Source organism: Corvus moneduloides, chromosome 6, assembly GCF_009650955.1.
Source record: "Corvus moneduloides isolate bCorMon1 chromosome 6, bCorMon1.pri, whole genome shotgun sequence".
Classification (NCBI taxonomy): Eukaryota; Metazoa; Chordata; class Aves; order Passeriformes; family Corvidae; genus Corvus; species Corvus moneduloides.
In genome coordinates this window covers 40487025-40502489 of record NC_045481.1, presented here as the reverse complement: position 1 = coordinate 40502489, position 15465 = coordinate 40487025, and the positions used below count along the sequence as shown (strand labels likewise).

At 39.5% G+C, this 15465-nt stretch overlaps 1 long non-coding RNA gene across 1 annotated transcript; it reads right to left on the bottom strand.

Moving 5' to 3' along the window:
- Positions 1 to 506: 506 nt before the first annotated feature.
- LOC116446041 lies at positions 507 to 14113 on the bottom strand. The gene is made up of 2 exons (XR_004241003.1): positions 13950 to 14113; positions 507 to 2310 (listed from the first exon to the last, which is right to left on the bottom strand). It is a non-coding gene; the product is annotated as an uncharacterized LOC116446041 (long non-coding RNA).
- Between the last annotated feature and the right edge of the window lie 1352 nt (positions 14114 to 15465).

Below are 15465 nucleotides of genomic sequence, written 5' to 3'. Positions count from 1 at the left end.
CCCCTCAGCAGGGGACAGCTAAGGGTGCTTGTTTAGCCACAAGCCATTTTTGGTTCCACAGAGATGACTAAGCCTATCACAGGACCAGATAATGGCACCAGAGTTCATGCACATGTTCAGAGAAGAATTTTTTTGTCAGGAAAGTAGCTAAGCTCTTCTCTTCTGATCTCATAAGAGAGCTGCAAGAGTGTCACAACTCCTGGAGTGTTCATTTTATAGCCTTGCCTGCAATCACACTTTTAAAATTATATGCTCTTGACCAAGACAAGCCTGTAAGAGATTTGAGAACAAAACAGGCTGCTATTTTAATCTGTAGCATAGAGAGATAGTTAAATACATGACTAACCTGGGTATTTAATACTTGTATTTTTAAGTCTGAAAAAAGGAAATATTTTTCCTGTTCTTACCCTGTAACATTAGAAACTGATTTTTCTCACAAAAATACATTTCTAGAAAAGAACAATGGGAAATTAATTTGAATCTCAGAGTAACATTTACATGGAAAATGAAAAATTATTTATTTCTTTTATTTTGTTAAAGGAGGCACCAAAAACACTTCATCTGAAAGAATTTGCTCAAAGGCCTGTCTGTGTTTATACTATTTGATGAAGAATCAGTCAGCTCTTGAGAGAAATTCTAATTCCATTGAAAATTGCTTCCTTATCCACAGTGGCTGTGCAAATGCCTCTGAACACAGCAGCCTTGAGTCTGCTTTATAAGAGGCATTTCTTCAGTTCATCAGACATTGCAAGACGGGTTCAGCTTCTGATGTGTTGTTTGAGTTACTCTGAGCAATCAAGTGTTGCTATCACAAAAGGAGTAGTCCTTCTAAAATGCTGTTAAAAATGCAGTTTTAGAAAAAACGTAGTTTTTGAAAAAAATGCAGTTCTAGAAAAAATTTCTTGCCAGTTTTGATTCCTAAGCCCCTACAAAACAAAATGGAGGAAATACTACTGCAAAGCCAATGGGTGAGGACTAACATCCTAGCACTGTTTATTGAGAGGAATTTCAGGTGTGATTAAGGTGTTCCACACGATGATGAAAAGGCAGTCTCAGGTGATTTTCTTGCCCTTGAAGGAGGAATAATGATTTCAGTAGGAGTTCTGAAATGTTGTTGGCAATGGCTGAGAAATTAATAAAAGTGTGATCATTTGTGTATTGTTAAAATTGCTACAATAGTTAGGTTTTCTTTGTAGTGAAACCATGCAATCTGTGCCAGGAAAAAATTAGACCCAGTCGACATTAAGAGCCAGCAGTTTCTCCTTTTAATTCCACTGGAAGAGGAGCCACTTCCCTACCAAGAGGCAAAGTCCATGTGTATGTGGAGTTGGTCTGATTCTTACTGCACAGGACAGGGCTAAAGCTGGTCACAGCGACAGAGCCAAGGTTCAGCCCGAGGGTGTGACCACTCAGTTGCCCCAGGACAACTCTCTGGAGGTACCAGCAGCTCAGGATGTGGTGAGCAGCCCAGGACAGCCACTGATTCTGCCTGACCTGAGTGTCTGGCCATGAGCTGGAGTGTACAGGGACAGCAGTGCCAGGCAGCCTGCCTGTGTCTGGAAACCATTTCTATCGTGAGGACTTTAACATCCCCTTGCTGTCATCATAAATGCCCCTCACCCCAATTTCAACCTGAGTGTAGAGGGATCACATCTCTACTTACTGCCCATCAGCAAAGTGTAACATTTCCCTCATGCAGGTGGGGGTCTCTGTCCAGCTCTAGGGACATGCACTACCCCACAGACAGGGCTGCAGCACTACCTGAGTGTCAGCCTGGGGATGGTTTCACAAGGCTACCGCTGAATGGGCCCAGTTCACTTCAAACACACACAAATATACAGTTATGCCTTCATCCTCTTCCTCATCCTTGACTATGTCCAGAAGAAACATCAGGAAATGCAGCGCTATCATCTTCAGAGACACCATCTTGCTGAAGAAAACACCTGCTGAGCAAGGGAATACTTCAGCAGGGAGAGCAGCATCCCACATCACAACGGGAATTGTCCTGGACCCATGTGCAGACGTGCTCAACCTCTTCTGCGGTGGTAGTGGGCATCTCCCTCAGGCAGTCCTAGTCTGGAGGATATGGTGGCAGAACAGAGTACCAGGCACATTGTGAGGCTCCCTGCAGGTTTATATTTCTGGGTGCTACCCAAGAGGTGTAAAGCTGAGACTTCTGAACCAAAACCACTTTGGGAATGTGGAAAACTTCATGCATGCAAAGCCTCCCAGGGATGCAGCAGAACATCTCTTTTAGGACACCATCTCTTCCCCCAAACTACATCCATAGCAATCCAGCCAGGCCAGTCTCTGTGGAATGAAATACAAAAATTTCCAGGAATGCTGTGGGGATGGAAATGTGCACGTGCAAGAAATCACTGGAAGAAGCAGCCAAACAAGGGTTACAAGAACAGCCTGTATTGATAACAAAGGACATAATTCCCATGACACAGCACCCAAGAGGATCATGGAGGAATGCAATGTTTATGGCATGACCACAGGGTCTATACCCCATTCAGCAGCAGCACAGAGGACTTGTCAGTGGAAAATCCTGCACTCACGTGCCAGCAAGTTTGCAGCTACTGAGTGTGCCATTCCTTTTTCCCATTACTATAGCAGAAAAAAAGGTGTATCCTTTCAGCAATGACAAATAGGTTGTTTGAACATGTGAGGCTTTTGCATGAGAAAGCAGAAGGCTGTAATTCCCATGCTTGTTTCAGTGTGCTTCCCCCTCATGGTCTGAATTCTTCTTCAATAGGCACCATGCAGACTTGGGCAATTATATGAGGGATAACTTTTTTTTGCTTTATAGAAAGGTAGTAACTTTTAGTCTGCCTTTTTGACTACTTTGAATTGTTAAACATAAAAGTATCAGCAACCACAACCTTCCCTTTTCCCCTTCAGTTGTAGCACATACAGTCATTCATAACAACTACTCTGAATCTCATTCAAGCTTCAAAGTAACTGGTATCATTCTTGACCAGGAGAATCTAGGAAAATAGTTACAACTCAAAAGCACATTCAATCACATACTTTTCATTAAACAGTAGTATTATTCTACAGGTTCAATGAGTGCTTGTCGTTTTAAATGAAGTGATATATATAAGGGTGAGAGACCAGACAATGGAAATGAAAATAAAGCACTTTATAGGCATTAATGGGCAAAATAGATGTTGCCTGAATTTGCCTGTTTTATATCTCTTTCAGGAAAATAGTAAAGCCAGTATGAGAAGGAATAGGCAGATACAGCCCAGTGATCACCAGGGAAGTTCACACAAGGCAGATGCGAGGTCAAACTGTGGAATCAGTCCACAGGCCAGGATGAATAGGGTTCATGGCCAAGCAGAGGGACAGCTGTGACAGCCCTGGAGAGGGGCTCACCTCCCATATAGCTTAACCAGAGACTGAAGGTGTGGGTCTGAGCTGCAGTGAGGCTCCCAGGCCCATAAGTGGAAGGCTTGGAAGGAGTTCCTCCTAGGTGAGGCTGATCAGGGCAATTAAGGTCTCAGTGCACTCAGGGATCTGAGAGCCAGAAATAAAATGGTGTTGGGAATGTTGCTGTTCTTTTTGTAGCCAGTGGTTTAGGACAAGCTTAGGATGGTTCTGCAGTAGGTCCCAAGGTAACCAGACAGCAAGTACCACAGAGACTCATGAACATGGAACTGTCAAACCATCTGCACAATGAAAACGCGTGAATCGTAGGAGGATGCTTAGGTAGCTGTTTGATTCATGATAATGGTTTCTATCTTTCTCAGGCCTCCATCTGAATTGCAGACCAGAGCTGTGGGGCCATGTTTTAGGCAGTAATTGTACAGTAGGAGTAATTTTTTTATGATAACTGAGTGCTCCACCTGTATTGAGAGTTAATATATGAACATCAATAGGCCGTGTCTGTTTCTTCCATGATCTTGCTGCTTCCTTGTCCTGCTGGCAGTTTGTGCCCCTATCAATCTTACTTGTTTTGACTCTTACCTCCAGCCACATGATGGCAGAATCTTTTGCTTTTCTTTCCAGTCCTCTGTCTTGGTGTATCTGCAGGATGTGTACCTCCATCACACAGCTGTCTTCTAGAACATCTTTTCAGATGCTTTTAATCTATAGCTATTACCTTTTACATCATTGTATTATGGGATTATAATGATTGAATTCAGTTGTATTGTCTGTGCACAATCAATTTAAATTGAAAGAAATAAACTCAGAGAGAGCACTCACACAAGGAGATCTGTGTTTATAATTATTTTCAGTTGACTTTTAAGCTTCCATTTGTTATATACTTCATTGTTCTTCTTGTACATGGCAAACTTGGAGAAAATTTTCTATTTGATTTAGCTGAAAGGAGTTAAGGATCTTATGTGTTTTAGGAAGAGGCATGATCACCTTATTATGAAGATTCGGAAGTAATTTTTTTTAGCAGTAAGCAGTCCAAAACTGGCTCAAAGCCCTTAGCTTCTAAATCTCAATGGTTCTTCATTGTCTTATATCTTGCCTTCACAAGGTTGGATAGATCCACCCCTCAAATGAGTATATGAGTGTTGCTAATTAGATTTCCTAATATATTTAGATGTAATTTATCACATTTGTAAACTACCAGTTAAAGTAAAATGGCATGAGGACATAGGACTGTGCAATAGAAGTATTAAGTTAGATAGCTGACGGGCCTGGCTTGTGGAAACCCACAATCAACACTGCGTTTGAGCTGCAAACTCAGGGTTATATTACATGAGAGGAGTAAAAGGAGAAGCTGCTTACAGGAACAGGAAAATCTGTATGAGACCCCAAAACCTGACTCATGTAAGGTATTACAGCTTAGGCTTGAGCTATATTATTAGAACCTACATGACTCATTCACAGGAGTGCTACGTTGAATGCCCCAAAGGGAGAAAATGCATGCTCCCAAATGTAATCCTTTTAATCTCTTGGAACTGAAACAGCTGTTCATAGGAATGCAGCTGTGCAAGAATGTTTTAGATATTCCTTTCTGAATGGAACCTGGTTGTAGTTTTTACAGGCAGTAAAGTCACTGGCCTATTCTAGAAACAAAATAAATAGCCCGTTAAATCTGCTCTAGTTTTGATCCTGCCTCTTTCCATGGTATTTAGCAAGATATTTTTACAGATATAGCACAACGTGTTTGATACAGTGGGATTCAGACTCCTCTTTGCATTGGTTCCTGAAGACATTATTTTTAGCCAAATATGTGCAATTTCTAGCAGAAATCTAGAGTTGTTTTTTATACCCAAGCAATACTAAGATCTCAGCTGATGGAGAACACTTCAGTTTAAAATGTTCCACAGACTAACAGCTAGTAATGCTTATTTTTAGAATCTGTGTGTGTTGGATATGTGCATGATGCATCAGATAGATGGGGAATGGATACCTAGCATTGTTTGGTTTGAGAATAAATATTTATAAAATAATGTAAATGAAAAAAAAGTAACAATCCACTTAAATGCACCCCCCAAATCTTGGGGTATTACCCCAAAATATTTCAAGTTATGCTCTGCATATTAAAATGGAGCTGCCAGTAAATATATTTGCAAAACTAAATGTATTGGTTTGCTTTAGTCTGAAGTCTGTTATCTGTTTCTGCCAGTTGCTGATAGGGTGGCCCACATTCAGATTTCACACAATATCTTACCTCAACTGACCTGTGAGAAAATCTATTCCAATAGTGATAATAGCATTTAAGTGGTTTTCAAAACAGAAAAAAACATCCCCTTCCTTACAGGGTATACAATTCTTCTCTCCCTAGAGCTGTATTTAGGGTAGGGCTGTCCCAGAGTGGTAATAATACGTCCAAATCAACTATGTAAAATGAGATAGACTTGCAAGTTGCAGCAATTTTAAAATCCTTAAATTCTTTCATTTAAATAAATTGTACAATGAAATGTTAATACTCAGTTCCATTAAAGTTTTTGTTACTCTTGCCAATCTACTCAGTAATCACAAAATAAGAGGCTATTTCTGGAGGATAATTTATTCAGTACATTATTGTCATTCTTCCGTTGACAAAATGCTCAGAAAAATCCTCACAATAACTTTATTGCCTGAGTTTGTAAATTTATTTGGTAACGTTTTCCCTGTGTGCATATTTTATGAACAATTTGTTGTGAATACCCATGGTTCAAATTACAGCATTAATTCAGTGCCTAAGTAGTATGGTTTCTGCATTGTAATTGTCACTTGTGCAGCTTACCCACACATTTCCCATTTAGAATTTAAAGTGTGAATAATCACATTCACACATATATTTTGTGACTATTTAAGCTTTCAAATTTAAATTTATTTTTGAAAGTTAAAGTAAGGCTTTTTTTCCTCTAATGAATATTAGTGTGTTTTTTTCAATTGCTTACACAGCTCTTGTAATTGAATTTTGCTGACCTAGATTTCCCCTGCAGTTTCAGCAGTTTCAGTTGAGTACAGCCTTTTCCCTTCACTTCATCTTCTAGACTGTTGTAGTGTCCAGTAACTGAAAATAAGTTTTCTTCCCATATAATATGATTTGGAGAGATTGATTACTTGATTTAGTTATTGATTACTTCACTTTGGGATTTTGGCAGCAAAAACATCAGAGAGTATCAGCACTGTTGTAGAGTAGATTAATGGTTTTTTTAATCCTTGATCAAAATCTCTTCTTCTGACGTCTCAATTGACATATGAGCTGCCTCTTCTTGTCATTTTGGGGGGATAATATTGGTTTGATGAAAGAGATGTTTATGAATCTCACATCTATCCAGCAGAGCTGGGCATTTTGCCAAGCTCCCCACAATACGTAATTTCACTTCTTTTAATTGGCTTGTTATTTATTCCATGACAGTGGGAGCAAATTCTCTCTGTAACATTTTCTGTAAGTACAAAAGTTGTGTATTCTTCTTCTGAACATGTAGAAATACACTGGTTTTTGTTGATGAGATCCACCTGCTTTTTCCAGAGACAGAACCTATCTTACTGCAGAGATTCTACAATGTCTGAAATGGATCAATTCTTGGAGGAAGAGCAGCTATCTCAAACTCCACTTGGACAAAACTGAAGAGACACTATCCAATACCCATTTTCTCCAGGGAGCACTTTCTTTTTCTCTTAGTCTTAAAGGTTAGCCTCTGAGAATTGTCTCACACAACAGCCAGATTTAAAGGGCAGAATACTGCAATATTGACTGAATTCTAAAATTCATCATAGGTCTGCCATCTGTACCCAGAATAGTAAATATGTGAGCCACCACAGAAAATTAAACTCAGGGAGAGAAGGGTTTTTTTGGTGAGGATCTCCATAGCCCTTTTAAGAAAATATTAACTGTATTTACAGAATGATATGGCAGAAATTTTTACTGCCAGTTTTGAGGGTTAGGATTTTCATTATGAGCCCCTCTGTAACAATCATTTACACACAACTTTACCTGAGGTATTTGTCGAAATCCCTCAGCCTCATGGTCTTATAGGAGTATCGTAAGGAAGTTAGAACAATAGCATATGAAGAACTGACATGCAAGAACTGATTCTCCTGGTTCTACAGATAAATCCAGTACATTCCCTACATCTGTGACTCATTTATTCAGCACTGGATATACCTGTTTTTACCACAGCTGGTCCAACATTGGCCCCAGGTTAGTGTTCTCCAGCACCAGCTCAAATCTGGTTTTGCACTCCACAATTCAGTATACATCACTATTTTTAAGAATTAATTCCCCAAAATTGCACCTTGCAGTATTTGAGTTTGTTGTTGTTGTTGTTGCACTCTTGTGATTTCCTTTTTGCAAGTTCATTTCTTTTTTATCCATATCATACTTCTGCTTTTTTGTTTCTCTATGTGCAACACCCACAAAGACAGGAATGAGAACTCCAACAGTTTCCTAGGTTTTGCTGTCCAGAGCAATCCCATCCAAATACTGATGTCACTGGGCGGTTTAGTTTGCTGTTTAGGAGGGCAGTTCTTACATTTTTTAGGGGATGAGAAGATATTCCAGGTATTTTCATCACCTTTTACATGAGAGAGAAGGTGAGGTCAGAGAGAGAGAAGCTGACAGCTGTATTGGAATGTATCATATTAATGGTTATGCTATTGGAATTTGTAAATGCCATCTGATGAATAAAGGCAATATACCTAATAGGTCAAATTTACAAATGAACGTAACTGAAAAATAAGGAGGTATTTAATTAGTTATATTTAACCTTGTAAATATGCTATTTTTTTTTTCAGTTCAGTGTATTCTGAAAAAAGTTCTGCAGTTGATTCAATGGATTGTTTTGTTTTGGGGTTTTTTTTGTTGTTATTTTGTTTTGATAATGTCTCCATTGATTAAACAGATTATTAAGTCAAGAAAAGAATTATTGAGCTTACAAGAAGCAGTGTACAGAACTGCAGTTCTTTAGTGCAGTTCTAAAGTAGCAGAAGTAATACAAACAGTGAAAGGTGGAAGAAACCTCAAAGAAAAGTGAAAATTAAAATAGCATACACATGCTACTTACTGTTTTGCATTTGTATTGTATAATTTTCATGGTTCTTGTGGTTTTGTGTGTGGAATACTGATCCATCTGGCAGAGCTGTGTCTTCCCTTTTAGTGACTGATGTAATTTTAAAAAGCTGCTCCAAAAAAAGTAGTATTTAAAAAAGCTTAAGACAGCTCTTATTTTCACAACTTACAGCTTAAAATCTCAACATTTTTACTAAAATTCATGTAGGTTATTTTACAGTGTTTTACTGCCAGTAACTCTTTTTCAAATAACATCTTATACAGTTATTGGTGCTTGACATGGCCTGATCTTTAAAGAATTCATAGGAGTTTTGCTTATTTATGGAGAAAAGTATAGAACATCAGCTTCTGGAAGTGAAACAAAACCAAAAATTTCTTCATAGGTTATTGACTTGACAGTTTGCACACATTCACTTGCTGTACTCTAATTCTGCCTCCTGGGCCCAAAGCAGCACATGCAAACCCTCCTCCCATATTTCATCCTCTGGAAGTTGCATAGTTCAGTGCTCCACGGAAGGAGAAGTAAAGGCTATATATATATATGTGTGCACTGATGCTGCACAGCCAAATGAAGCTGCTCTACCCACAAGCAGGTGAGTCAGCAAAGCAGCTGTAGAGGGAAAAGCAGACATGACTGTTGCTGAGGCACCACGTCTGCCACACAAAAACTGGTACAAATTGAGTTTCTTTATGAATTTACTGCAGCACATGTACAGTAATCTTGGCATGTAGAAAAATAATGGACATCCTACATGTCCAGCAGGTTAAGCTGGTTAGCACATGGTGACATGAAGCAAGGCTACCCTGGTGGAAAAAAAGTAGACAGCAGGGGGAAATAGAGTGCTGCCATGTGTTCATTGCAGTTTTGCTGTGAATGTGGCTGGTGGAATTGGTTTGAAACTTGCTGAAAAATGACGGCTTTTATCAGGTATGAGTATCTGAATGTTAGTATCTGTGTGTGGGAAACTGTCCTGAACTCATTAACCCAGAGCTAGATTTGAATGAACAAACAACTAGATTTACAGAAAAGCATGCTTGTTTTTGTTGACTGGAAAGTGGTAAGTGATTTCAGATCTGGAACCAATTTTCGGGAAGAGGCATTGTCATTTGCATTTGAAAGTAATGTAAATAACACCGTACTTTAGGAGGCAATATGTGATATTATTTCAGTAATTGAAAATTTGGGAAATCCTCCTAACATCCTCAAGCAAGCTATTCCTGCTTGAAATAGACAGGGCTTGTTCCAGTTGCAGAGATTGGAGAGTGATCTGTTTTTCCTTGGTGCTAGTGTAGATTATATAGATACTAAACATACTATTTCCTCCTTAGAAGAAAGTGATTACTAAATAGTCTGAAGTCTTGAAAAGCAGAACTAAGATTCTCCAGTTGTTTAAATTCTCTGACCTGACTTGCATTGTACTGATACTGATTTTGGTATAAAGCATTAAACTCAAGCATAGAACAAGTGCTTTAATTTAAACAAATCATTTAACATTTTGAAGATGTCCTGGCTGCTGACTTGCAAAATGGAGAATGCTTTAATTGTGTTACAGCTTTTAAAGAACATAATGGAAACCTTAAGCAAATTCTCCACAGCAAGAGTGAGCTACCTAATCCTGAACTTTAAATTCACAGTCTTGTCTGAGAGAAGGTGTGCACAAGGTTGAACAAGTAGCTTTTAGTTGCCAATTTATATATAGTAGTAGAAAATTTGGCCTCAAGTTAGGGCATGGAGGGGTGTGTGTATGTGGATTTTGTGCAGCAGAGAGAGCACAGAAAAATGAAGGTTCTGGAGAAAGGGACCTGGATATGGGAACAAACTGGACTTCCTTGGATGTGCAGTTGTTAATGATGTATGGATGATTCATCTGGGTCACAAATTAATGATGCTGAGGATGCAGACACTAGTTCAGAGCTTGTGAAGAGCCACCTCAGGTCTATGGAGTCTGTCAGCTTTGATGCAGTGTGGTGTAGAGCTGTGGAGGGGCCAGCTCAGCAGTGTGTGCATTTTCAATCTGCGCTTAAAACTCCAGGTAGACCTCAGCTGACAATTGTCTGAGCTCACTTTGTGTAGATCCTTTCAGGATTATGCCATGCTCCTCATTATCTCCTGTCATACCAAGAATACCTGGCTTGTTCTTGGTACCCACCTCTGTGGCTAAAGATTTGATTGTGTATTTATTCAGTTAATTTGTTCGCTGTGAGTCACTGTGTAGGAGGAAAAATATCTCCCTGCCTTAGAGAACTTGGTTGTTGTTTTAAATAACTGCTAAGTACTGTTTAGTAATTTTATGGCAAAGATTGGGATTAAATCTCTTTCTCCAGAGTGCAGTTTTACTGCTGTGGTGGTGCAATGCACCCCACCCTTCTCCTCAGGCCACACCATGATCTCAGAAATGCTCGTTATGCCTTGGCCTTGATGAGCAGCACCTGTGCTCAGCTCTTCTGGAGCTTATCAGAAACATCATCTGCTCCCAGGAACTTGGGAGCTGGCTAAAGAGCAGCTGTTTCTTAACAAACAGCCTTGGAAACTTATTTTTCTTGCCTGAATAACAACCCAAATAGAATACCATTTTTGTTCTCAAATCTTCAAAGAACGTTACCCACCTGACCTGTGGTCAGGATGGAAAATTACTATGACTAAACCCATTTCTCATGGGACCCTATAAGCAGTGGTCCTGAGAGTGAGACCCTTTGTGCACTCCTGGACTGCAGGGGGCTGCAGCCAGCAATCTTCTCCTCAGTGGGACAACACTTAGGGCCAGCTAGCTCTCAAATTTGCTATAGTTAAAGTGCTGCCACTGAGTGCCCATGACGGAGCCTGGGCTGAAACCCCCACTCCCAGTGGCTCAACCCTGTGGCCTTGGAGAAGGTGCAGAGGCATCTGATGTGAGTATTTGGCTGAATTCGAGGGGAATTTTCACAGGGATATACCTTGTACATACTCCTGTAGGTCTGTGTGTGTGTGCAGGTGAGAATATGCTGTAGCAAATGGACTGTGAATGTTGCATTCAGAGCTTCTTTAGTACTTTAGATCTGTAAGTGACTTACTCTTGTGCTCTAGAAAATTTTCTAGGAATATTTTGCTAAGTTGTTTAAATTGAGCTCTCTGTTGAGTGCTATTAAGTTGAAGTGCTGTTAAAACCTTTAGGCTTAAGCTGCTGGTCAAGTTCAGGTCTAAGTTTAACAAGCAGGTCTACCCTCAAACTTGTGACTCACTGGGAGGGTCCCCTTGTTCCTTTTATCCTTCAGCATTTCTGTCCTTACCCTTTTCCATGCCCAGCCTCTGCATAGATAATTTTTGGTTGATTTTAGGTTTAGATAGATTGATTTTTTAGGTTTCGGTCCAATTTTTTTCTGCGTCCTTTAAGTAGTAGAGTGGGCCTTGCCAACGAGCCCTGTTGTGCTTTCACTTTAATATTAAACCTGCTTTTGCTGCCACGTTTGCTGGTGATTCTTCGAATAACCTAAACGACCCATTTATGACAACTGCACAAATCATAAGACTGTCTTTTTCTTCAGCCTATTTCTAGCACTATCTGCTTGTCATTTTCTCTAGCAAGTGTCACACAGCACCTCACTTGCAGTCATTCCTCCACTGCATAACCTTAGTCCATCTCTAGAGAGAAGGGACGAGGAACAAAAAGTATATGAGTGGAAGTTAATTTTGTGTAATTTATGAAGTCACTTTATACTGTAAATGGGTGGCAAGGTTTTGTAGCAGGGCAGAGAGAGGCTGTAGGGGTGGCCCCTGTGGGAAGAGGTCAGGGGCCACCCCACAATGGACACAGCCAGCTGGAGAGAGCTGCACTGCAGACCCTCACTAGGACACAGCTGAGCCCAGGAGCCAAGCTGGTGGCACCTCTGTGGAAATGTATTTTAGAAAGAGTATAAAATGTTGAATGGAAAGAGGAGAAGGAATCAAAAAGAGTGAGGAACAAGGCAGGGGACTCAAAAATCAGAGGAGATGCTCCACAGCAGAGAAGAATAGGCACTGCTGTCCATGGAAGACAGACCACACCAGAGCAGATGGATATTCCTGAGGGAGCTGCAGGCTGTGGAGATGACATGTCAGAGCACATGCTCACTTTTAACTACGGTACCAGGTAACAGTTTATGGAGAAACTCATGCATTCTTAAGGTTGAGGGCTTCAGAGCCAAACAAGGATACTTTCAGACTTATGTCAGTCACTTGGGAGCTCTGTAGCCCATGTTACCAATACAGTGGAAACATGATGAGATTTACTATGATTCCAGTCTCTCTTTTTTTTGACAGCAGGTTCAAGGCTGCAGTGTCTAATGATTGTATTAAAAAAACAAATCTGGAAATAAAATGTCAGTGCTAGTTTCTAACTCTTTTTAATCTCAAATATTTTCAAAACTGACATTTGTCAGCCACAAGCTGCTGTCACTGCTGTTCATGAAATCAATCATTTTAAGAAGCAAAGCAGTTTCCAAACAAAACAAATTTGAAGGTGAGGATTACTTAGCCTTATCTTTAGTTCACATGAAGAAAAATCTTGGCTGTCTATCCTAAATATTTAATTATTTCTGTTACCAAAGTGATCTCATGCTGAATGTACTACAAAGAACCCTGCCAAAAATAATCAAGAGGAATCAGAAAATGACCTGAAAATGAACTCTCCAAATTAGAAACAAATCAATCTGTTAGATGCCAAAGGTAAGTCAGAACTTTGATGGAATCAGCAATAAACCTATTTGTCTCCAATGCGTTCAGGCTAGGTAAGAAGGTACCTCAGGAGCCAGAACTTTCGGGTGAAAAGAAAGGTAGGAATTTGCTTAGTCTCTGTAAACACAGGAGTGTGCTCACTCTACCTCATTTATTTTGCTCTTAGAACTGACGTGTAGAGGGATCAAATCTGAAAATCATCCTCTTCTTTATATTTGAACTCTTTAGTTTTCTTTCCAGCAATAAATCTGTAGAATATGTAGTTCAGCACTGTGGTTTGTATATGCAGGGAGAAGAAATAAAAAGCCAAAGCTTAGTAAGAGTTGAAACTAAACAGTGTTGTGTCAGATATGAAGGGCTTTTTAAAGTATGCTAATATAGCAAGAGGGGGGGTCTAAAGAAAACTTTGGACTGATACTTGTTGAAGATGGTCATCTGGCCATGAGCGGGATTGTCCCATGTTAGGAAGCAATCATACCTCTCTTTATGGTGCAGAAGTTCAAATAAATTAATTTTTTTTATCAGGTTTGCAGACTTTTCATAATTGGTTAATGGCATATTTTTGCCATAGTAGAAATAAGCTCACAGAAATGACATAATCTAAAAAAAGGTAATAAATTGTTAAGTATAGACCCAATTTATCTTTGACTTCTTTTTAGCTTAACCTTGAATTTATCTGGCCTTTTTGGGTCCAAGTGAGGGCGGTATAAGCAAAAGAGCAGTGATGACGGAGCCTGACATGCCGATGGCAGCGTGGTTCTGATGGAGAAGTTTCCAGAGAACACTCACAGTTTGCAGGGACGTGAAGGACAGACCCCTGCAGATGGCAGCAGAGCTTTAAACTTCAGCACCATGAGCACAGAGCGCGGTGTAATCCGAGACACACCCCCTGAAGAAGACGCTGATTTCCATAGACTATCACAGTGATGTTTTGCTAGTAGTCAGCACGTTACTGATGCCTTTTTAAAAAAAAAAAAAAAAAAAAGTTTTAATAACTATCAAGTAGCAGAAGGATATTTTTTGAGCCTTTTGGAATCACTCCAATTTCCCAATGCAGACATCTCCTACCGCTCTATTTCAAATATTGCAGGTGGGGTTTTTTCCTAAATATTTTTCATCCTTTAGATTTGCAGCAAGAATTTGACCTAGCTGAATTGGAGTAGCATGGCACACTAATACTTCTATAATAGCCAGTTTAGTCATAGCAAAATTTAAGTGACTGCTAAAAAAAACCCTTTCAGGTGGCAAATACTTAAGTTCTAAAGACACTGCCTCGGAAACAGAATAAACAGATGAGTTCAAACACATGAAAAGATATGCCTGCTAACCTACTTGGATATGAAATACTGTTTCCCTTACTTTTACTAGCTCTGTGGTCCTGAGGTGATTTCTTGGGCCTGTCATGCTGCATAGGCTATTTCTTCCTTGCTCAAATGTCTTTATCTCCTTTTTTCCCCCTTCTTTTTTCAGTAATGCTAATCCATCTTGTAGTTTGTGTCAATCATTTTTACATCTTCATCATCTCTTTTCAATTTCTAATGTTCAGTTTTAAGAAACAATCCACAAGAGTAATGATCAAATAGAGCCCTGTGCAGGTAAACCTGTATTTATAATGTCTTTATTTTGTGGTAGTCCCTCTAAATTTAAGGGATAGTTTGGTACCCATTATGTTTTTGCTGTATTTAAATATCTTAGTTGTTCATCCTCTGTTTCCACCGGCATTGCTTTATTTCTATGCTTATATTGTAATTTATTCAGGGCAAGGACAGTGTCTTTTTACTTTATGTACAGAGTATCTGCATATCACCCTTAACTGAATGACTGATTGTTAGCAAATGGTTGTCTATTTTGACATATTTTCCTGGCTGGTTCATCAACAAAGACAAAGTATGAAATAGTTTTCTGGCAGGTTAAGTAAGCATAGCCTGTGAAGCTTGAATATGGTTTTGTTTCCGAATGGATGTCTCAAGAGCCATTTTGAAGCACATGGATAGGACAACTCTCTTGGGTTGTTCAGAAGGTTTATTTCTCCAAAACAGTAAACTTTTGCCTAGTCCGGGTGTCTGATTTTTGTTAGTGTTCCATTTCCTCTCCTGGAATTTTGTATGGTGTTACTGAATGCTAAAGATTCTTGTGTTTTAACAGTAGGGAAAACTGATTCTGTAAAGGCTTTGGGATGCTTCTAGACAAAAGGCGTTACGGAAATTTTTGCCAGTTTTACCATTTCGTGTTGTGTGAGCTGATAAAAGACAGGGAAGGAATGGCTGTTACCCCTCAATATAATACATAACTTGCCTTAGGTAGG